The sequence below is a fragment of the Malus domestica genome, chromosome 08 (genome assembly GCF_042453785.1).
Source record: "Malus domestica chromosome 08, GDT2T_hap1".
NCBI classification, from domain to species: domain Eukaryota; kingdom Viridiplantae; phylum Streptophyta; class Magnoliopsida; order Rosales; family Rosaceae; genus Malus; species Malus domestica.
In genome coordinates, this window is record NC_091668.1 from 13,443,651 (window position 1) to 13,467,890 (window position 24,240).

General features: G+C 38.9%; 1 protein-coding gene and 1 long non-coding RNA gene across 3 annotated transcripts in view; both read right to left on the minus strand.

Moving 5' to 3' along the window:
* LOC103428840 (uncharacterized) overlaps nucleotides 1-24,240 on the minus strand; it is a 61,324-nt gene that overhangs the window by 10,142 nt on the left and 26,942 nt on the right. The window lies entirely within an intron of this gene.
* Nucleotides 1,944-3,840, minus strand: LOC139198193 (uncharacterized). Its single transcript, XR_011583466.1, has 2 exons — nucleotides 2,789-3,840; nucleotides 1,944-2,452 (listed from the first exon to the last, which is right to left on the minus strand). It is a non-coding gene; the product is annotated as an uncharacterized lncRNA (long non-coding RNA).

The window sequence follows — 24,240 nt, forward strand, 5'->3', positions numbered from 1 at the left end:
TTGACAGAATGTATGATTTCTGGACCTGACTTGATGGTTTTTCGTTGATATTGATGAATGAGACTTTACTATTATGGTAGTATTATATTATATAGTTTTTCACTATATATATTTTCAAAACAGGGGTTATTATGTTCAAATGAGGATTTTATAATTGTGATAACACTCGTCCACTCACGTTTTATTTTATCGACCCTTTAACGAGACTAAGGAGAATATCGGTGGGGATGAGTGGGCTTGGCATTGAGGCTTTCATCCTCTAGGTTTTGGGTGATGGCTCATTTATTGCAGTTTTATGTTATAATAATTATCGCATGATCGCACTTTTGGTTATCCATAGCACTGTACTTTGTTGTATTTACTGTTGTGTGAAACTTTTAACTATCTGATGTGATGTAATTAATAACAGGGTCAAACCTTAGATAATACGTGTCCCCAAGTGGGGAGGATGATAAGTACTTATGTAGCAACTTTGGATTTATTATTTCAATGAACATCTTTTGGTTCAAATTCTTACACATCATAAATATCTTACTCTGGCTTTGTTATTAAGTTGACTTGTGACATCATCTACGGATGGGGTTGTATAGTCAATTTAGTGTCGGCCATCACATCGCGACCTCGTAACTTGTGTTATTGGGGTTGGGGTGTGTCAGTTTGGTATCAGAGCATGGTTAGGGGAAACATACATTTGCATCGTATGATGGCAGTAATTGTGCTAAATGTTTAATGTCTACTTGACAGAACTATGCCACCTAGGTGTGAACATGCTCCTATTATGGGGTTACAACAATTGACTAAGGCATTGGCTCAGCTCATTCCTAATGCAAATCATGGTCGCACTCAGGTAGCAATTGTCGTGAGCCATGGTGCCTACTCCTTTAATGGTCTGGGTACCGGAAAAGAAGCCGAGTCTTGGCTAGAGCATATGGATGATATCCTTGAGGTTATGAGATTAATGACGAAGCCATAGCACTGCACTTTGTTGTACTTACTGTTGCGTGAAACTTCTAGCTACTCTGTCATGTGATTAATAATGGGGTCAAACCCGAGGTAATAGGTGTCCCCAAGTGGGGACGATGATAAGTACTTATGTAGCAGCTTTGGATTTATTATTTCAATGAACATCTTTTGGTTCAAATTCTTACACATCATAAATATCTTACTATGGCTTCGTCATTAAGTTGGCTTGTGACATCATCTGATTGGGGTCATATAGTCAATTTAGTGTCAGCCATCACATCTCAACCTTGTAATTTGTGTTGTTGGGGTTGGGATGTTAGTTTATCAGAGCATGGATAGGGGAAACATACATTTACATCACATGATGCCAGTAATTGTGCTAATTATTTAATGTCTACTTGACAGAACTATGCCGGCCTAGGCGTGAACATACTCCTATTCCGGGGTTACAACAATTGCCTTAGGCATTGGCCCAGCTCATTCCTAATGTAAATCGTGGTTGCACTCAGGCATAAATTGTCGTGAGCCATGGTGCCTATTCTCTTAATGGTCTAGGTGCCAGAGAAGAAGCCGAGTCTTGGTTGGAACATATGGATGATATTCTTGAGGTTATGAGATTAATGAGGAAGCCATAGCACTGCACTTTGATGTATTTACTGTTGTGTGAAACTTCTAGCTGCTCAGATGTGATGTGATTAATAACGGGTCAAACCCGAGATAATACGTATCCCCAAGTGGGGAGGATGATAAGTACTTATGTAGCAGCTTTGGATTTATTATTTCAATGAACATCTTTTGGTTCAAATTATTACACATCATAAATATCTTACTATGGCTTCGTCATTAAGTTGGCTTATGACGTCATATAGTCAATTTAGTGTTGGCCATCACATCTCGACCTCGTACCTTGTGTTATTGGGGTTGGGGTGTGTCAGTTTGGTATCAGAGCATGGTTAGGGGAAACATACATTTGCATCGTATGATGGCAGTAATTGTGCTAATTATTTAATGTCTACTTGATAGAACTTTGACGCGTAGGCGTGAACATACTCCTATTCCGGGGTTACAACAATTAATTGTGGCATTGGCCCAGCTCATTCCTAATGCAAATCGTGGTCGCACTCAGGCAGAAATTGTCGTGAGCCATGGTACCTACTCTCTTGATGGTCTGGGTGCTGGAGAAGAAGCCGAGTCTTGGCTGGAGCATATGGATGATGTTCTTGAGGTTATGAGATGTCCGGTGGACCAGAGAGTGAGCTCAGCGACTTTCTTCATGGTTGACTGTGCCAAGAATTGGTGGAAGACGGAACATCTTAATCTTCAGGCTAATGAGGTTTGGACCTGGGATCTCTTCAAGGAGCGGTTCAAGAATAATTTCTTAGCCCTGAATTTCAAGCAATCCGAAGGGGGGAGTTTTTGGATCTTGAACTGGGAGATATGGCTGTTGTCGACTATGAGCGGGAATTCCGGTGTTTGGTTGAGTGTTGTCCTGATATTCGGGATAACGCCGATGAGAAGAGGAAGCAGTTTAGCATAAACTAATAAGGAAATAAGTGCATGCCAAACATTGGTTATATATGGTAAATTCAGAGCCATATCAACGTTTAAGAGTTCAATAAGATAAAACAAAAATACAGAAAATTTACATGGCAAATTCAAAAAGTGCATGGAAATGGTGCTAAACTAACATAGCTTTTTATCTCAACCAATATAATACCTCCTGTATTTTAACAGTAAAAAACGAAAAGCTGATAGAAAATATAGAGAATTAGAGATCTATCATAGAACAAATGATCAGGTAAACTGCATCAAGCAAACTGTAAACCTTTTCAAAGTTCATGTTCTTTGCACAAGATGTGTCCCAGTTCCCAGCAGAGCCGAAATGAACCACATCAAAGAAACAGAGGAAACAATTGTACCATTTGCTGGTGACATAGTCGTACACCAAGAAAATTGGAAATAGACTGTCCCACTGTACACGCCAAAATGATAAATCCCAGGGGTCCAACCTTGGCCCTGAAAATGCAGGGAGTTGAAATAAGTATCATGACACGGAACTCTATATGCATTCACATGGTAACAAGGAAATCAAGCACAATTCAATGAGTAAAAAGATAATATGGCATCACAATACACTTCGTATTCCATGTGTTATGCAGAACAAAATAACCAATCTTCCTTATATTTAAGGACATCATCTCATTCAACCAATAATTAATGATGGAACAAAAAGATGGTGCATGATGCATTAGCTAGAAATACTTGTATGTGGGGGTCAGAATATGGTGATCCTTGTTCCCGGATATAATGTTACAGACTAACATGGCAGCTGAGATGGCGTGCCAGTGTGCCACACCAGTGATGTTCAATTGGCAGGTTCTTTTTCCACTGTTGACCCTATTGGTGTTTTACATACTGCAATTAAGTTTGATTCAACTTAGCATGCTTATTACAAATGAGATAACCACAATCCTTATTCAATTGCAAAAATATGTAGGATTATATAAATGATTATGATCATAATGCACATGTAAATTCAATCAATTAGATAATACCCAAATGCATCAAACACATATTTCAATAAATAAAGCAGTAAAAGAGGAAAAGGTAAAGAATGATCTGGCCTGTGATATCAAGAGAGGCATGTTGTCACTATCCTAAAGCCGTAGATGCCTCCCTACGTGCCGGTTATAACGGCTATCTACAACTCCAAGGTACAATCCTTGAATCTCACAAAGTGTCTAATCCATAAGCACGATTACAGTAGACGGGGTGCCAAGTAGTGATCAATTGCCCATTGATGATCAAGATGAGTAGGAAGATAATAAGGATTATATATGAGTATTGTAGTAGGGAGAGAAGGAAGACATTTGAATCTTTTATTAACGTTTGAGGAGTTCCCCATTTATAAAACTCTATATAACCTTTGGTAAAAGACATGGCTTCTCTAATTGATATGACTCTTCATATTTATTATTTAAATAATAATAAAAAAATTTTGAATCTTTAAGAAAATAAAATAAATAGCCAACCATCCCCCACAAGATTCAAAACTCCACAGAAGTGTAGAAGACATAAACATATAGATACTAATGGAAGAAATTTGGGCAACTTGTATAGCATGCAATGTTAGAGTAAATGTAGAAATTTAGAGAATAATCCGAATGATGACTTTGAGGTACGACTTGAATCGTTTCCTTAAAGTGTTATTTACCCCCCTCCCCCCCACTCAAATGAGTTTGCTAAAGGGTTCTTGGCAAATCACTTCTAAAATACAACAAAGTATGGAATATTCGATTAGCAAAACCGAATTATATTCCATTAGAAATAACTAGAAAGTAATTCTATGAATGTGATGGAGAGAGTAGAGAGCAAGGAATGTAGAAATAAATTTATGAAATAGTGTGTGAAACATTATGCCACAATAGGTATTTATAGGCATTAAGACACCCATTCATCGAGTCCTTTCATTTTAGTTGAAGATATACAACTCTTCTTAACAGTGTTGATCCAAAAGACATGTCTTATATTTAAATAAATATTCATTATTTATATCTTTTAATTTTACTCATACAATTTGAGTAAGCATCATTTCTTTTAACTAAAGTTGCAACCATTCAACAAGATATACAAAGGTTGAATGAAACCCAACCTTTTGTAAGGAGTTGCCGACTGTACACATGATGCGCACTGCAGCACCACACACATGCTGCACAATGCAGCACCAAATCATATATATATATATCTATATATATATGTATGTGTGTATATATATTATATTATATTATATTATATTATATTATATTATATTATATTATATTCATGAAATATACCATATATATACATATATATTTCATGAATATAATATGTGTATATATATTATATTATATTATATTATATTATATTATATTCATGAAATATACCATATATATACATATATATTTCATGAATATAATATATATATATATATATAAGGGTAAATTACATAGTAGCCCCTCATGTTTGAGCTCTATTGCAATCTCATACAACATCTTTAAAACATTTCACTTTCATACCTCAAGTACTATTTTATTTCAATTTCATACAACCGTTAGATTTTCCATCTATGGATCTGTTAAATGCTGACGTGGCTGCCACATATATGACACGTGGCTGCCAAATGTCTGCCACGTGGCAAATAAAAATAATTTTTTAATTTAAAAAAAAAAAACATATTTGCCACTTTTTTTTTTCTCTTTCTTCTTCTTCTTCTCTCTCTTTCTTCTTCTTCTCCCTCCTCCTCCTTTTTCTGGGTTCGGACCTTTTTTTTTTTTCTTCTTCTTCTTCTTCTTCTCCCTCCTCCTCCTTTTTCTTCTTCTCTTCTTCTTCTTCCTCCTTCTTCTGGGTTCGGTCCCTTTTTTTTTTTTTTTTTTTTCTCTTTCTTCTTCTTCTCTTTCTCTTTCTTCTTCTTCTGGGTTCGGACCTTTTTTTTTTTTTTTTCTTCTTCTTCTTCTTCTCCCTCCTCCTCCTCTTTCTTCTTCTCTTCTTCTTCTTCCTCCTTCTTCTTCTGGGTTCGGTCCTTTTCTTTTTTTTTCTTTTTTTTTTCTCTTTCTTCTTCTTCTCTTTCTCTTTCTTCTTCTTCTTCTCTTTCTTCTTCTTCTTCTCTTTCTTTTTCTTCTTCTTCTGGGTTCGGACCTTATTTTTTTTTTCTTCTTCTTCTTCTTCTTCTTCTTCTCCCTCCTCCTCCTCTTTCTTCTTCTCTTCTTCTTCTTCCTCCTTTTTCTGGGTTCGGTCCCTTTTTTTTTTTTTTTTTTTTTCTTCTTCTTCTTCTTCTTCTTCTTCTTCTTCCTCCTCCTCCTTCTCCTCCTCCTCTTTCTTCTTCTTCCTCCTTCTTCTGGGTTCGGACCCCTTTCTTTTTTTTTTTTTTTTTTCTTCTTCTTCTTCTTCTTTCTCCTCCCTCCTCTTTCTTCTTCTTCTTCTCTTTCTCTTTCTTCTTCTTCTGGGTTCGGACCTTTTTTTTTCTTCCAATTTCAGGTTTTTAAAAAAAAAAAAATTTTATTTTATTTGCCACGTGGCAGACATTTGGCAGCCACGTGTCATATATGTGGCAGCCACGTCAGCATTTAACAGATCCATGGATGGAAAATCTAACGGTTGTATGAAATTGAAATAAAATAGTACTTGAGGTATGAAAGTGAAATGTTTTAAAGATGTTGTATGAGATTGCAATAAAGCTCAAACCTGAGGGGCTACTATGTAATTTACCCTATATATAAATATTCTTGAAATATTCAACATGCAATGGGTGTAGGTGTCTTTTGAACCTGAACCTAACTTAGTGTTAACAAATTTCATCTGAAGGAATCATAGTGAACTATGTCTTGAATTACTCCTTTTGATCATAATACTAAATGCAACACACATGGTATCGATCAAAAACTTGGTGCAGGTTAGCGCTATTTATGGCCATGCGCTTAATCTTGATTCTCATGACAGTTATTAGAGAACAACCCAATCCTCACAGTCACAGCCTCACGACTACTCTCACTTAGGTGAGTTCTCCAAGAGTACATGTGACATGTACCTTGCGGGAGATTGCCCGCCTCGAAACTCATTCAGGGTTAATACCCTTCCCAACGCCACATAAAATAGCACTAAAGTCCTAGGGATGAATGAAAGAATATCTCATGGATATCTTCATTATAATATGAGTGCTATTATAATGAAGATAGCCAATCATGGATTGTTTCTATCACATTGAACTTCCTTCATGGGATCTCCAATCACAGTAGTTGGGTTTCTTCTTTAGGTGACTCCCTTACGGGCTTAAGCACATCCCCCTCGACAATTTTGCATTTAGCCACCCCAGAGCATGCAGATAAATGACTAACAAGTCATTTTACTAATTATGATCGCCTTCGCAAGGCATATATAAGTTTTCTTGTCATATATTTGCTCGTCAGCGCTCTTAAACCTGCACGTTATAACTAACTGCAAGCTAAAAAATATTTTAGTCATAATTTCACATATAAGTTGTTTAAGGTACATAATTAATTATTCATAGCTTCACTAGAATAAACATGGGTACGAGCAGTGAAACATACCCCCACATTATGGCACTTATTAGAAAATTAATTTCATGAAAATCTCAAATCAATTTCAGAATATATAAGATATCCAAAGTAAGAGTAAATTACACACACCTTGAAGAAAAGTTTAATATTATTTGTTTGTTCTCAAGGAGTAACTTACATGTCTTGCAATGACGACAAAATATTAATCTATTCTTGTGACTTTATTCTCACTATGATACCAAAGCTCAACAAAGCAAAACTCAATCAACACATAATTTACAATTTGTAACATCTGATTAAGAGATGGAAAAGTAAAACCCAAATATACATTCCCAAGGTTTTTTTTTTCTTTTTTTTTCTTTCAAAAGTATAAACCAAGATGATCAACAAATATATTGTTTTGACCAAATCCCAAAGTAACACGGCACCGACTTATATATACACTTTTGATTTTATTTTATCATCAAATGCATTGAAAGAATGAAAGCATACAAAGTCAGTAGTCCATCCTAAATTACACTTCTCTATAGTCAATATAACAATAAATAAAGTAGTAAAAGAGGAAAAGGAAAAGAATGATATGGCCTATGATATCAAGAGAGACGTGTTGTCACTGTCCTAAAGTCGAAGTCGTAGACACTTCCTTACGTGCTAATTATAACGGCTATCTATAACTCCAAGATACAACCCTTGAATCTCACAGAGTGTGTAGTTCATAAGCAAGATTACGGTAGACGGGGTGCCAATTAGTGATCAATTGCCCATTGATGATCAAGATGAGTAGGAAGATAATAAGAATTATATATGAGTACTATAGTAGGGAGAGACGGAAGACATTTGAATCTTTTATTAACGTTTGAGGAGTTCCCCATTTATAAAACTCTATATAACCTTTGGTAAAAGACATGACTTCTCTAATTGATATGACTCTTCATATTTATTATTTAAAATAATAATAAATAAAGTTTTGAATCTTTAAGAAAATAAAATAAATAACCAACAAAATCATATTTCACAACAGTTCACATGTGTCTAATTGAGTGTTAGATATCGCAAACTTGTCCGATAAGTAACCTTGCACGATTGTATACACTTCCTTATTGTGAAGCTCTTTCCTTACACTTCTCTCTACCACTATTATCATGAGTGCAATTATGGCAAGTACCACATGTAGCTAAGCCCTTACAAAATTTCCTGGCATTGTTCTTGAGCATGACACGCTTATTGACACTGGTATTATTCTACAATTCTTAGAATTCTATAATCTGGTGTGAATTGTAGAATTTGATAGTTGTGTTCTGGTGGGGCAGACGTCATCGAACCACAAGCACAAGAGTGTGAATGAAATACTATTTGAATGACATAGCTTTAGGCTAGCCTCTATCTGTATATCAAGTTTGTATCATTTTATTTTTATCTAGTTATTTTCTTATTATTTCATTCTTTATTGCAAGTATATTTCTTAATAATCAATTCGTTTCAAATTTTGTTATTTTAATTTCTGAATTGTTCTCCAACAACATCTAGTCCACTATTGCAGCCACTTAAGACAACACCTATACTATCACAATCTTGTTGACAATCAACGCATGGAACTTGTACCAGCATCATTGGAGCCACCACCTCATACGTCCACTTTGTCATGGTATTAATCACTATTTCAAATAACTAAAATTTGAAAAACAGCAATGCTTATTCATAAATTAGTCATTTAAATGTCTGTGACAATCCACAAATTCTATTAAAATATCTGATAAAAGTCTCAAAAACTCCATTATAATCCAACTAGATTTCAGTTAAAATCCATATGGATCAAGCACAAAATTCATATATTCATAATTTTATAAAAATCCATCAAACTCTGTGTACGATACACCGCCTAAGATTATCGGCAAACTACTAGGCCTGATTTCTGAAGCCAAGAAGATTTTGACCAAACATTAAACAAAAAAAAATAAAAAATTCTACCATAATTAAAAGTTTAAAACCACACAAGTTTTCTTTGGGGATAGACCAAGGACCATCTGGGTGCATAGAAAATTAGGTGTGATAAGAATAAGGCATGTCATACTTTTCATTTTTCCATTTCGTCTTTTTCCGCTTGACTGACCTAAATGTAGAAAAAATAGCAGGTCTTGATAAGCAATCGTGACTTTGCCTATTGCTTGACCTAGAATGTACAAGTCTTGCAACACTTACGAGTGCAATTATGCCAAGTACCACATGCAGCTCGGACCTAATGAAATTTCCAGGCATTTCTCTTTGAGCTTTGTGGAGCCTAAAATAATCCCAAAAATTTTAGAGGCGACACGTGAACTTTTGCTTTAGAAAGACAATATTGCCCTCAATAAATGGGCAGACTCGTCAAATACTTACATGTGCAACTCACACCCCTAAAGGTATCAGTAGTTGAATACGACTACCCACAGCTCACTTGCCATTGGCAAGGAAAAGTCAAAGCATTAAATATAAGGATTAATTACCCAAATCTTATCTTTAATATATTCCCCATATGAGATTTACTCCAATCAAGTATGTAATCCCAATTTAAATCAATTAAGGATAATTACTCCATTATCTCAAGATATTATTTCCTATTTAATATCTTGAGAATATTTCTCCATAAACATTGGCCAATAGGATGCCGTCATGTGTAGGGTAAAACCCTATCACTATGGCCGGCCATATCCCCTATAAATACACACTAGTCTACCAAATTTCATAAGATTTTGCTACCCCTAAAAAGCCATAAACACTTTAGTCTCTCAAAGAAATTGACTTAGGCATCGAAAATCTATTGGCCTAACCCCACCCCTCCCACCTCGTGGGCCCGTGAGGCTTAGGTCTTTGATCAAAGGTGTTGATTGTTTTGCAGATGCATTTTCGTCAAGAATGAAGACAGCGGAAATTTGCATCGACAAATTGTTGCTTTCATTGAGAGTTGATTCAAATACTCGAATAAGCCTCTTGCATTTGGTTTCTTGAATTTTCTGTTACGTTGGATTTCTCACACGTCATATCAATTAATTTTTCCTAGAAAAGTTTATTGATCAATCCTTGGAGAAAGGATACAATGGTAGGAAGTTAAGAAACCATGATGAACGAAACCTCGTACGTGTAAGGATTTGGACCGAAGAGTGGAGATGAGCCATAGCCCTACTACGGCGATCCTCAAGGCTTAATGTGACGGCAGAAGAAGGCCCACCACCGCAGAGTTACACCACCACTGTTGCCACGACCCAGTAGCCATGGCAAGGCCACCAGGCCATGACACAAATAGCAGCCCAGCTGCCCTTGCAGCGGCCCATCCTTCAAAACCCTGGGCAAGAGGCCCAGGTCCATAGAGAAGCAGGTTGAGCCCAAGAAGCCCAGACCACTACAACTCAAGTCGTAAACTAGGCTGCCCAAGCCGCAGCAGCTGGAGCCCAGCCAGCAGCCCATGCCCAACTTTCTTCCGAGGCAGCTCAAGCCCATTTGGTTGCCAACCAAGCCCATGCCTGGGAGGAGTAATCGTTGACTTAACGCTCAATGCAGGCCCAAGGTTAGCCGCCACATGCACGAACCGAGCGTGCCTATATGCACGGCCCAACCAACCAACCAGGTTATTCGGCTTTGTGACCCGTTTCTACAACCCAACCTGTGGCCCAATCCAATTCGAGGTCACCGCTGGTAATCCATATCCTGACCACCGGTCCCGTGATTGAGTCGAGGCTATTTTCACCCCACTTTATGCAGGAATACCCGCTCTGGCTCAAGCTTTGTACCTGTAATCCACTATACTTCCACCACACATGGAAACACCCATTATCCAGACTTTTCCAATCCAAATGGTGAGCACCATTTGCCCCAGCAGGTTGTCAATTTGACGAGCGCCCTCGTACAACATACCATCTTGGTGAACCAGCTCATTGAGCGCATCGAGATGCAGCACGCCCTAGCAAAGAACAACTCAGCTCGGCACAAACTGTGCGTTCGAGTAGTGTGCACTCTCGTTTGAGCCCTCGAGGAAATGTCTTCTCCTACTTAGATGCATAGAGAAGTGCTCATTTCTGACTCGACTCATGAGTCAGTGTGCATTCAAGGTTGGGTCCACACTCAGACGAGCACTCAAGACATTCCAAGCGAAACATCCACACGAGGCTAGGTGCACAAGGAGATCCTTCTGCGAGGCAACAGAGCAGGCAGCCGCATGAAAGACAGAAGAGAGCATGAGAGTAGTCTAGCTCAGGTTCCACTGGCAGCCACCGTCAAGCGTGACGGTGAGCAGCACAGAACGAACCACATGCATTGCAACTGCGGTAGACGAGCAAGACATGCTGAAGAGCAATATGGAACAATAAATCAACACCAGAGGCAGGTGGAGGCTCTGCTGCCTCACCAGGTGCAAATCCAATATGAAGTACGAAGGCTCGTAGCAGAGCAGCTATCGACTATGCCATTCGAAGAGACGTGGCCAACTTGAGTAGGTTATCATTTACAGACGAGATTGAGCAGATAGAGCCACTGCAGAAGTTCAGCGTACCACATTTCACCTTGTTCAAATGAGGTGAAGATCCAGATAGACACTTTATGCATTACCTAAGCGCCATGACCTTCTACACCACCAACGACACTCTCATGTGCAATATCTTTGCCACGACACTCCAAGGCAAGGTGCAAGACTAGTTCCACACCCTGCCGCCACGATGAATTCGGAACTTCAGCGAACTTTCCTTGGTTTTTCTTCAACATGAAGAAAGACCCGAATGAGTCACTCTGCACATACGTCATGAGGTTGAAGGCAGAGAATACGAAGATCGTTAGGTACGATGACAGCATTGCATGCTCAGCCTTTTGGAAAGGGCTCCCAACAGATCACCCATTTTTCGGAGAACTGATCATGGGCGAGAACCTGACCCTGGCATACTCTTATACTTTGGTAGAAAAGCACTCCCTTTAGGATGAGGCCAAGTGTTCCCAGAAGCCGCCTAAGCAGCCATGCAAAGATGCAGAACCGACTCAGAAGAAGGTGAGCGATAAACCGCTCAATGACAATAATAAGCCATGAAGCAGATGCAAGGATCGATCCCCAACGAAGGGAGGCACAACACTCAATATGTACACTAGGTTCTCAGTCCCGATCAACCAGATCATTCACAACCTCAAGGACAAGTCGTGGTTTAAGATGTTGCCACCAATGAGGGGGAACACCTCTAAGATGGACCAGATGAAGTATTGCGCATTCCACAAAGGTCCTGAGAACATAACCAACGACTGCACCACATGGATGAAGTACCTTGAGAAACTCGTGAAGGAAGGAAAATGAGACCAGTATGTTGATAGACCAGCTGCTTGGCCAAGGCGAGAAGCAAACACTAATGCCGAACCCCCAGCCAAATACAATTTGAATCAACGAAATCTTTGCCGAATTCGAGCATCTGGGGGCCACCAATAGTTCCAAGAAAAGGAATATCTAGCAGGCGAGATCAATCTTTCAGGTTCAAGCCATAGATAATGTACCTGGACCAATCGTCGGCTTCACCGAGCAGGAAGCGGAGGGAATAGACTTCCCTCATGATGACGCCTTGGTGATTTCTGTTCTACTGGGCATGTCATCGTTAACAAAATTATGGTAGACAACGACAACTCAGTCAATATCCTACAACTATCAAACGCAAAGTAGAGGTTTTGACCAGATTGAACGAAGGTGACCTTGACTGCCATTGGCACCATCACCCTCGATGTAACCAGCCCATCGATTATCTTATCGCAGACCTTCATGATCGTCAGCGACCCATCTCCCTATAATGGGATATTGGGCCGACCTTAGCTAGGGTGAAGATTGAAGCTGTGACCTCGATCGAGTATTAGAAGATCTGATTTCGTTGAGAGGAGCAGTCAGAGAGATCAAAGGCTACCAGGCCATGTCTTGAAGATGCATTATACAAGTGCTCAAGAAGTCGAAGAAGAAGCCTTTGATCCTAGTAGTAACAGCGAAAGTGCAGAAAGATGACCCTACCTCTACCAAATAACAATTACAACATGCAGGTCAAGAAGATGGCGTCAAGGTCAACAATGCCCTGGTAGAGGAATCAGGATGAAAACCCGAAGAAGACGCCAAAAACATTATTCTTGACCCCTACCAGCAGGAGAAAACGACTAGGATTGGCTCACGTCTGAGCCCGACAGAGAATGAAGAAGTCACAGTTGTCCTTAGGGAAAATCGTGACGTTTTCGCATGGTCACCCTTTGACATGCCCAAAATTGATCAAACGATAGCTTGTCATAAGCTGCATGTCGATCTCGTAGCCAAACCTGTGATCCAGAAAATGTGACATTTCACACCCGAGCGAGTATCAATTATTACGGCAGAGCTTGACAAGTTACTAAAGGCCATGTTCATTGGGGAAGTGGCACACTCAACATGGCTGGCCAACGTCGTGTTGGTAATGAAGAGACAAGGGTAAATTGAGAGTATGCGTGGATTACACCAACCTCAACAAGGCATGCCCGAAAGATAACTACCCTGTCTTCTGAATCAACCTGCTCGTTGACTCAACATCCAGGAACCAGTTGCTTAGCTTGTTGGACTTATACTCAGGCTATAATTAGATTGCCATGCACGAACCTAATAAGGAGAAAACAACATTCGTGATTAAGCAAGACACATAATGCTACAAGGTCATGCCCTTTAGCCTCAAGAACGCAGGAGCAACCTACCAGCGGCTCATAAAAATGATGTTCAAGAAGTAAATAAAAAACCATGAAAGTCTTCGACGACATCATGGTGAAAGGCAAGCAACGGTTAGACCATATTCGTAACTTGGCAGAGACTTTTGACATTCTTTGAGAGTACAAATTGAAGCTTAACCATGCCAAGTGCACTTTTGGCATCTCCTCAGGCTAATTCTTAAGGTACCTTTTAACCCAGTGAGGAATCAAGGCTTATCCAAGGCAGATTAGAGCAAACTTGGACATGAAGTCTCCCACAACTCTAAAGAAGATCTAAATTCTAACTAGACGAGTAGCGATGCTGAATCGTTCCTCTCGCGATCCATCGACCGATGTAAGCCCTTCTTTAAGGAAATCAAGAAGGCGCAGAAGGATAAATGGGACAACGAGTGCGAGAAAGCATTTCAGAACTTGAAACAGTTCTAACGTCACCTTTATTACTATCCAAGCCGGAAGCAGCGGATAACCTGTATATCTATCTGGCGATATCAGAAGTAACAATGAGCTCTGCCCTCATATGTGAAAAGCTGGGAGGCCAAGTGCCTGTATTCTATACTTGGAGAACATATACATCTATCTAGCGATATCAGAAGTAACAATGAGCTTTGCCCTTATATGAGAAAAGTTGAGGGCCCAAGTGCCTGTATTCTATACATCTAAAGCTTTCCTCGATGCGAAAACCAGATACTTGAAGATTAAAAAGCTAATTTTAGTGCTAGTTATTTTAGCTCGGAAGCTTAGACCTTACATTCAAGGGCATCTGGTCATCGTCAAGACCCAGTACCCACTACGATCAATTTTGCATAGTCCAGACGCTTCTGAACGAGTGATGAAGTGGGCGTTGAAACTTGGCCAATACGGCTTAGCATACCAACCTTACATAGTAATACAAGCCTAGGCACTGGCAGACTTTGTAGCAGAGTTCACCCCAAGCCTAAAGGACGCAACAACTCAGCCCGAAAGCACCCTGGAGGCAGCCGAGCATGCTGTAGCCGCACCAGCCCTACCTGTAGGAGATTTTTGGCTTTTGCACGTCGATGGATTATTAACTACCAAGGATCAAGAGCAAGCCTAGTTCTTACTACCCCGAAAGGTTTGATGCTCGAGCAGGTGATCATTCTATTTTTAACTACAGGTGGCTTGCGCACAAGGTCCTTGCTCCAATGGAAGGCATGGTAAGGGCTCATTCTTCTCGAGAGTTACTGCAAAAGGTTGTGGAATGGTGTGGATTGCGGCTGAGAGGGTTTTAGAATTATATGGGGGTGGTGGTGCTAGATTCCTCCGTCTTGATTGGTGTTGAACATTCTTGCCCTATATTTTTAACTACATCAATGGCAAAACAAGAACGAACATCATTAGGCTTCTCCACAGAGTCAGAAACATTAAAAATAACCATGTCACCACCAAACGCCATAGTGACTGTTCTTTTGGCCACATCAATCTTGGTTTGAGCTGTTTTCATGAAAGGTAGTCTAAGTAAAAGTGGCAATGATGGAGAGTGGGCTGACTCCTCCATTTTAAGCACATAAAAATCTGTAGGAAAAATCAAATGGTCTACCTGCACCAAAACTCCTTTCGGATATGCATTAGAACGATCGGCTAATTGGATAATAACTCTATCATTTTTAAGCTCTTCTAGATTCATAGATGCATAAACAGAATATGGCATGACATTAATAGAAGCACATAAATCTAGCATGGCATGTTCAAACCTTGTATTACCAATTAGGCAAGGGATAGTAAAACTACCTGGATCTTTGCATTTAGGTGGCAGCTTTCTTTGCAACATTGCAGAGACATTCTCACTTACATGTACCACCTCTTTCTCCCGAATCTGTTTTCTTGTTGTACAAAGCTTCTTAAAAAACTTGGCATACTTCGAGATTTGCTTTATAGCATCAAAGAGCGGGATATTGACATGCACATTCCTAAACGTCTCCAGAATATCTTTTTCCTCCTATTTGTTCTTGGCTTGCATAAATCTACTAGGAAAAGGCACATTCAGAGGAATAACGTTAGAAACAATTGAATTTGGAACCACCTTACTTGAGTTGGACGGCTTAGGTTGCTTAAGTGGTTGCGGTAAGGGTTGTGCTACCCTTGCCGTGGGCTTGTCTTGCTCATCCTCTTCAATCAACAACTTTTCATCTTCCCTTTGACTTGATTTGGATGGTTGTGGGTCAGTTCCAACTTCCTTGCCACTTCTTAACGTGATAGCCTTGGCGGTTTCAAATCCTACCCTTGGATTCGTAACGGTTGAACTAGGCAGTTTACCTTGTTCTCTAAATTGCCCGAGGAACTTTGAAATCTACCCTATTTACTTCTCCAATTCATCCACCTTTTTGGCGTGAGTTTGCATTGCTTGAGTTTGATTTTGAACTCCCTGCGCCAAAGTGGTTAATATTTGAACAATTTGATCATTATCTATGGACGAACCTGTTTTTGGTTGGGCAGATTGTGATTGAGGTTGAGTTGGTGCGTATGGCCTTGTAAACATCCCATGGGGTATTTGTTGAAATCCCCCTTGTTGTTGAGGTTGTTGAGACTCCCTCCACCTTATATTTGGATGATCTCTCCAGCCTGGATTGTAAGTGTCGGCGTATGGATCATATTTAAGCTGATTTTGGCCTTGAGAACCTATGGCGTTGGCACTTTCCCATCCTCCATTTTCTATCAATTGAGGACATTGATCATTGAAGTGCCCTTGCATAGACCAAAAGAGGTTATGCATATTGTTCAAATTGGTTGGACGAACCTGTTTTTGGTTAGGCAGATTGTGGCACAACAATTTGATTATTATCCATTGAATTTGATCATTTTCTATCATTCTTTTGGTTGGGCAGATTGTGATTGAGATTGAGATTAGCCAATTGAGATTGAATTTTAGATATTGCACTTACCTCATTCATATGTTGTTGTTGTGGGGGCTCCCTTTGTCCAACTCCTTCATATTGTTGTGCATTCAAGGCTCGGTTGGCAATTAAAGTCTTGGCAGCAACCGATGTTTTGTCAACCAACGCATCACCAGCTGAAACATCAAGCATTTGTATCTCAATTGGAAGAAGTCCTTCATAGAAGTATTGAATTAAAAGTTCTTCCTTAATTTGATGTTGTGGACAGGATGCAACTAATGTTTTAAAACGCTCATAATATGCTGGAAACGACTCTCCTTGGTTTTGTTGAATGCCACTAATCCTCTTCCTCAAAAGAATGACTCTTGAAGTTGGGAAGAATTTCTCTAAGAATGCTCTTTTCATGCTTTCCTAAGAAGTGACGGTTCCAGGTGCCAATTCGTACAACCAATCCTTAGCCTTTTCCAAAAGAGAGAATGGAAAAGCTTTCATCTTTAAAATGCTCCCATCGACGTTGATTGGTGTCATGCTTGAACAAACAACTTTGAATTCCTTCAAGTGCTTGTTTGGATCTTCCATGGATAGCCCATGGTATTTGGGAATATGATGCAGTAAGCTTGACTTCAATTTGAACTCATCGGTCTTTCCTTGGGCAGCCACGGGGTATTGAATGCAAAGGGGCATGGCGATGTCCAATCCAGATTCTGAAAGTTCTTTGATTGTTCGATTGTCCATAGCCATGTCTTGTTCCTTTTCGAATTCCTCTTCAATTTCAACTTCAGATTCAGAGCTAGAGCAAGGTGGATTAGGTTCTGGTTGCTTCTTTTTCCTTCTCAAAGTTCTTTCAAAATCGTCGTCAAACTCCAAGATATTTGCACTAATAGGTTGAGAACTTCGAGTCATAAACTAGTGCCTAACATAAAGTAAACAAGACAAAACAAAATAAGAAAACAAAACAAAAGACTCAATAAAACTTAACTTGACTCAAAAGACTCAATTAAAACAAATTATGACTCAACGAACTCAAAACACACTAAAAGACTCAAAACAACACAATACTAACAATTAGACTCAAAACAGACTCTAAGGAGTTATTTGAACGAATTTAAGACTAATAAGACTCAAAACACTCAATTGGACAGATTGAAACACTTTTTAAACTAATCTAACACACCTAAGTAAAGAGGGGATTGAATTGAACGAAATTAATTAAATTGAACAGATTGCAAAACTAAATCAAACTAGGCACGAAATTAGGTGAATTGAATGGTGAAAAGCTAGCTAGAGGATTCTTCTCCACGCATGAAACATATGCAACATAATTTGATTTCCAGTATTGTTTCTTTAAACCATGAACGACAATGCCCCAAATTAATCGTGAAAAGCATAAATTAATTTTCAGATTTTCCTAAGTTCATTGAATTGGATGGAATACGCATCGGCAACCTTAAGTTCCCTATATGAACAACATGATAGAGATACAATCAAAGGTCATTAGGTTCTATGAAAATCATAAGCATTGACATGACATTCGTAACAATGAACTGCATGATACTCGTGCCATGGATTTACCTAACACGATTGTGACTAGCAGCCTCCACTACTTGTAATTATAAGTTCATAACGATTAGGTGAAACTCCCTTATATTTTAGCATTAGATTCATGCATGCAAATTAAGTGTGCACCCTCAATCAACATACACAAATAAGTTCTCAATCAATCAGATAAGTAAACCACATTCATGTTTTACGAAACAAAAACTGAAGGTAATCAATTCATATCAAACATATGTCCATGGCTTCAAATTCACCTCTAACTAATAAGAAAATTAGTTACACACGTTCATAACAATTGAAAAGCAATCTGAAATAAACATGGAAATAAAACAAGGGAAGAAAGAAGTCTAAAAACTCCAAAGGATACAGGTAGGTTTGCGGCACACTTCTCCTTCTCCAATGGAAGCCACGACAAGGTCTTGTTTTCTCTCATCTGCGGAAAAATATGGATTTATGAATGGGTGGTGGTGTAGAATGAATTATGGTGTGGTGGGTGGTCTTTTTGTGGCTGAAAGGGGTGTAGATTTATATGGGGGGGGGGGGGTGGTGGTGCGAAATTATGGCTTAAAACACATATTTATAGCCTAGGGTTTTGACAAATTCTGATTGGAAAAGGCTTAGGATTTTTGGCAATGGCTTGGGCCTCAATCCAAGGAGGAAAAGAACTAGGGTTTGTGCAAATTTTAGGGTTTCTAGAAGGGTTTGGGGCGCCACTTTTGTAGGAAATTCTAGAAACAATGTTATGTGGTTGATTTCTAGAAGAACAAGGCCTAAAAACATGCAGCACCAATGTAGGAACAGATAAGGCCTTCTAGAAAGGTTTCTAGGTGATTTAAATCAGAAATTAACTCCCCCTTGCAACAGGAATTAAGTTAGGAAAAGATTAGGATAGGATAGGATGAGATAAAGTTAGTTACAGTTTGGATAAGATAAGGCAGTTTGGATAAGGTTTGGATAATGTTCCTTCTTTCTTGCTGATTCCTTATCTTCCAAGTCTTGAAATAATTTCTTCAGATTTGTAGCACATTCCTAGCCTCATTTAAACACCAAAAATGTCCATCCAACTTGCTCCACATGCATGCAATCCAATTCAGCCCAAAACTGCACCAAAATGCACTTTCTGGCCAACTTTGCTATTAGGACCTACAAACACACGAAAATAACTTAAAACACTATAATAAACACAAACTCTCTATGAAAATGCAAGAAAACAAGCTAACTAAGTCGAATAAATATGCTCATCTCCCATCATTCCTTGGATTATTCACAATCATGGGCCAAATGCATAAACAAATTGACCATCCCTGTGACAACAGAAGTATCTCATGTGTTTGCAGACATGGCGTGTGCTCTCTAATTAGGAGAAGGTAAACTAATCCGGAATATCCAAACTTGGATAGGTTGTACGACTGCTCATTTCCCCTGAATGCAGCGACTACCTGAGCTGGACGACTCCCAAAATTGGCCACAATAGTCTTTCTCCTAGAAGAGACTTAGCCGATTGAATAATTCAATTCTGTGGGAGCCCGGGTCTCTAATTGGAAAAGACGATAAGTGCGAGATTCTTGTCCATGAAATAATTTGCGTGACTAGATGGTCCGTCCATGACGTGCAAGTCTTCATGAATGTAGCTTGGTTTTAAAGTGTTGAAATAATAGTTAAGCGACTAGTGGAATCAAGTTACAACTCTGAAGGATATGGCCTCTGAGGCATGATTTTGCTTACACCTTACGCCTAAAACACCTTCGAGAGCCAGGGACGACGCCTGAAGTGGTCACGCGGGTTATCTGCTTCTGTAAGTAAGATGCCCGACCGACGACCCAATGGCTAGTAGCCCAAGGCAATCTGTAAGCCGAGACTTACACCTACTATGGCTACGCGAACCCGTTTACTTATTTAAAAGTAGAGCTTCCAACCAACGACCTACAATTTAAGTTTTACATGAGCTAAAGCTGAAATATACAACTATAAAAACCACGCGAATTTCCTCTGCTTTCTACAAGAAGTAAGTGTCCAGCCGTCGGCTCCATAAGTTAAAAATTTCACAACAAGCCTCGAGAGGGCTAAGGCTAGTGAAGCTGCTAAAGTCGAAGTACGACTATAGCGGCTACGCAGATTTCCTTTGCTTTCTACGAGAAGCAAGTTTCCGGTCGACGACTCTATAAGTTAAAAACTTCGCAACGTGCCTTGGCAAGGCTAAGGCTCGAGCAGTCACTAAAGCCGAAATACGACTATAGCAGTTATGCAGACTCTTCTGCTTTCTATGAGAAGAACGTGTCCAGCCATCTGCTCTAGAAGTTAAAAATTTCGCAATACGCCTCGAGAGAGCTATGGCTCATGAAACGAAGATTCACAACTATAATAGTTATGCGAACTCACCTGCTTCTTACGGAGGCAACAAGTTTGGCCGTCCACTTTATAAGTTAGAAATCTCGCACCTTTTCCTTTTGCAAGTAAAGCTCATTGAGCCTCGAAGCTGAAACTAAAACCTAAGTGATGATGTGGGATCGACTGCTTCATTGAAGCAGCTTACCTAGTCACCCGTCCTATGGCAAAAGACGTGGCGAAATAGAAGGATGAAGCAGAGCAATGAAAGCTGTTAATTAAATTTCTAGCAAATTGATAAACCGTCTCGAAGGCCAACAAAGTTCAAATAAAGCAGAATGAAAAGAAAAAGAAGAAAATTCCTAAGTCTAAGCAAAAAGACTACTTATCGGCAGCCTGCAAAACCACTGGTCTTTCGACTGCCACGTCTTCAGCAGTCGCACTGCTCTTAGCAGCCAAAACTTCCATTAGCTCATCCTCAGCCACCTCTGCCTAGACTGCCTAACCCTCAACTACTTCACTAAAGGCAACCTCAAACGAGAAATCAAGTAGATCAAATGGAGAAATGGAGAAAGTCTCGAAGTCCTTCTTGGAAAACTCATAATCCCACGGCCTACTCTGAAGATGGTCTACATAGCCAAGCTTGTAGAAATTGGCCTGACATGAAGCAAGCGCCACTTCATGACCTGCTTTCTCATTGTTCAGCTGCACATTCTCCTCAACAAGCCCAGTGTGAGCACCATGTAGCTTATCTAGTTCTTGTTTCAGGTTTTCGCTAGCAGACAGCGCACTGTGTAGATCCATTTCCTTAGACTCAAGCTCACTGGCAACACCCTTGAAACGAGACATTTCAGCATGCATGGAGACAAGCTCCTCGTCCTTGGCAAACCAAGCATATCGTGACTCCGAATTGAAATGCTCAAGGTCCTTGACCACTGGAGAAACACGACTGACTTCCCTCTATGTAGCTTCCAACATTGTCTGAGTCGCACTAAGCTTAGCCTTTAAATGGGCGATGATAGGGATTTTACTATTCATGTGAACGGGCTAAAAACTCCTATAATACTTGCAAGAATCACAAGGTTATTGTAGTATAAACGGATCTCACAAGGTCGTTCTCCACAGGGATTATTAAATAATTCGAAACTAATCAAATTTCAATTAATTATTGTAAAGTAGAAATTGAGGTGATTGATTTTATAACCTACTTAAATTAAAAATGAAATTAATTAATTAAAACAAACAATCTGCAATATTAGAACTGGGGGAAAAATGAAATTACAATTATTAATCACAAGAAGCCAACGTCAATTTCAGGGAACCTTCCGACCAAAATTGCATCAAATTACTTTTCTAAAGATCCTAATGGTGATCAGGCATTAAAACAATTAGATAGTTTTATCCCGGTGATTAACAATTCAAAGTATGCATGCAATCAATCATAAGCAATTAAATAAAAATCACATATTCATGCTAAGGCTCAAAGCTTCTCCCTAGCAATAGAAATTAGTTCCGCATATTCATAATTGAAATCATAGAAAATATTATTAAGAAAAGGATTGAAAACACCTTCAAGTAGAAAATCTCCAAAACCCTAGCACTTCTATCTGTCTCCAAAATTGCATAAAATAAAGCGTACCTCAAAACTGTAGACGGCCAAACAATATATCTGCTAAGCCCCCACACAAACCCTAGGAAACTAAAATTAATAAAAAACCAATAAAAATGGAAACATAACCCTAAATTAAATGGTAAAATTCGCCTAAAATCTGAACAGCCACGTTTTGGACCCATAAGCTGCTCCAAAACTGGCCCAATATAGCTGGATTTAATGTTTGGAATATTCTGAACACTTCTCCAGAAGGCCATGAACCCATCCGAGGTCATCTTGGGCTCAAAAAACGCAATTGAAGCCCAAAAACGTCATTTTCCAACACTGCACACTGCTTCTTTATTCCATCGCCAGAAAATAACCGCTTGGTGAAAAAATCCCAAATTTTGATACGATCAAGCTAAGTGACTCACAAACGTCCTCCAACTGGAATTACTCCAAAATTCATTCGTTTGATCCTGTTTTGCTCCAGAGGAAGTCTAAAGTCCTATATTGAAAATACAATTCAAAGTATCAAAATTCTTCTAAAATATTAACCAAAATATACTAAGATTAGGGTAAAATATATAATATAAAATCTACTCATCAAAATACCCCCAAACTTAGCTTTTTGCTTGTCCTCAAGCAAAACAGAATAAAAAAAAACAACAATGAAACAATAGACCTTCCATAAATTAGTCTCAAAGCAATCTAGAGACGGTCACCAAACTTAAGAGAATTAAACATTTATCAAAATACAATTACCCAAACCTCACACAACATTCTCAAGCGTAATGAGTGACATAACCAATATCAATACTACTTACTCAACCCGGATAGGTATATGCAAACCAAAGCTTCCACTTCAAATCCTCTACCATGAATATCACTCACAAAGGAATCACACATTAAAGGGTAGAGTGTTTCACTCAAATCATGATAAGCAATATAAAACCCCATAAGCTTGCTCTTCATCTCATCTCTCCACTAATGTAAATCAATGCAACACCAAAGATCAAAGGTCTTTACAAGGGTTGTAACATTAGGCTAGGGTATGGGCTATCAAAGAAAGGATAGGGAAAAACTAAAACTTAAGAAATACCAAGATATCTTCATAATGTAATTCGGTCGGCCCTCTTTTGAAACTTGAATCTTCTATTATTGGCGTCCAGGACTCATGTCATAAAGATGGAACAATTTCGAACTCTTCTTTTCTAATTTTTTTTTAATTGAAGAATAAAAATAATACTAGACATGGTACCTCGGTACACGCCACTTCTTATTGTAGAACCCAACCTTTATCTTCCTTGATGTCCACTTGGTATCCCTTAAGTTATAGGGTATGGCCAAAATAGGTTAAATGTGTAGGGATGAATGTGGGTGATGAAAGAAAAAGCTAAGTGTGTGGCTTCAAAAGGGTAACTAGGGAAAATGAAACATAAAAGGTTGGTTAGAAAGGCTCAAACGATCCAAACATGGCCTTTATCATCTCTCTAATGTTGCATGACTTAGGATTTCGCCTCGAGAGATATTGAAGCAAGTTCTAGTGAATGATAATGCTATCATGAAACTCACAAGAAAGAATATGCAAGAGGCTCAAAATCTCACAAGGGTTCAATAAGTTTTCACTTTAAATCCACATAGAATTCTCTAAGTAAGAGATAATCATACTGACATTGGTTATTGGTTTAAAATAAACTTGAGAGTGATCATGTAAGAATTAGATTAACATATAAAACAATTGAATTTTCACAAAAGAAGAACCAATTCAAATAAGTTTGTTGACCTAGAAGAAAGCGAATTATTATCATTGACTTATGGAAGGTCTAACCAAACGACTCAAGAACAAGAAAATCTTTTTGGATTTTTGACATTTTTCAATTTTTTTTTTCTTCTTTCCAGCCATATAAAGACCATGAAAAACTAAGATTTACTTTCCCACCCCCAAACTTATTTCACACTTTGTCCTCAAGGTGTGGAAACAAAAAGAAAACTAAAAAAAATAAAAACACAACACAAAAACTGTGACACTAAAAAAATGGACAAGACTATTAAAAGAAAAGAAAATGAAAGAAAATACAAAACAAAATGTAAATAAAGAAAGGCATAACACCTGGCTTTTGATTTGGAAGGTCACGGTGTGAGTTGAGCCGTGACAAACTACACAAGTGGCCGAGTAGACCCACTT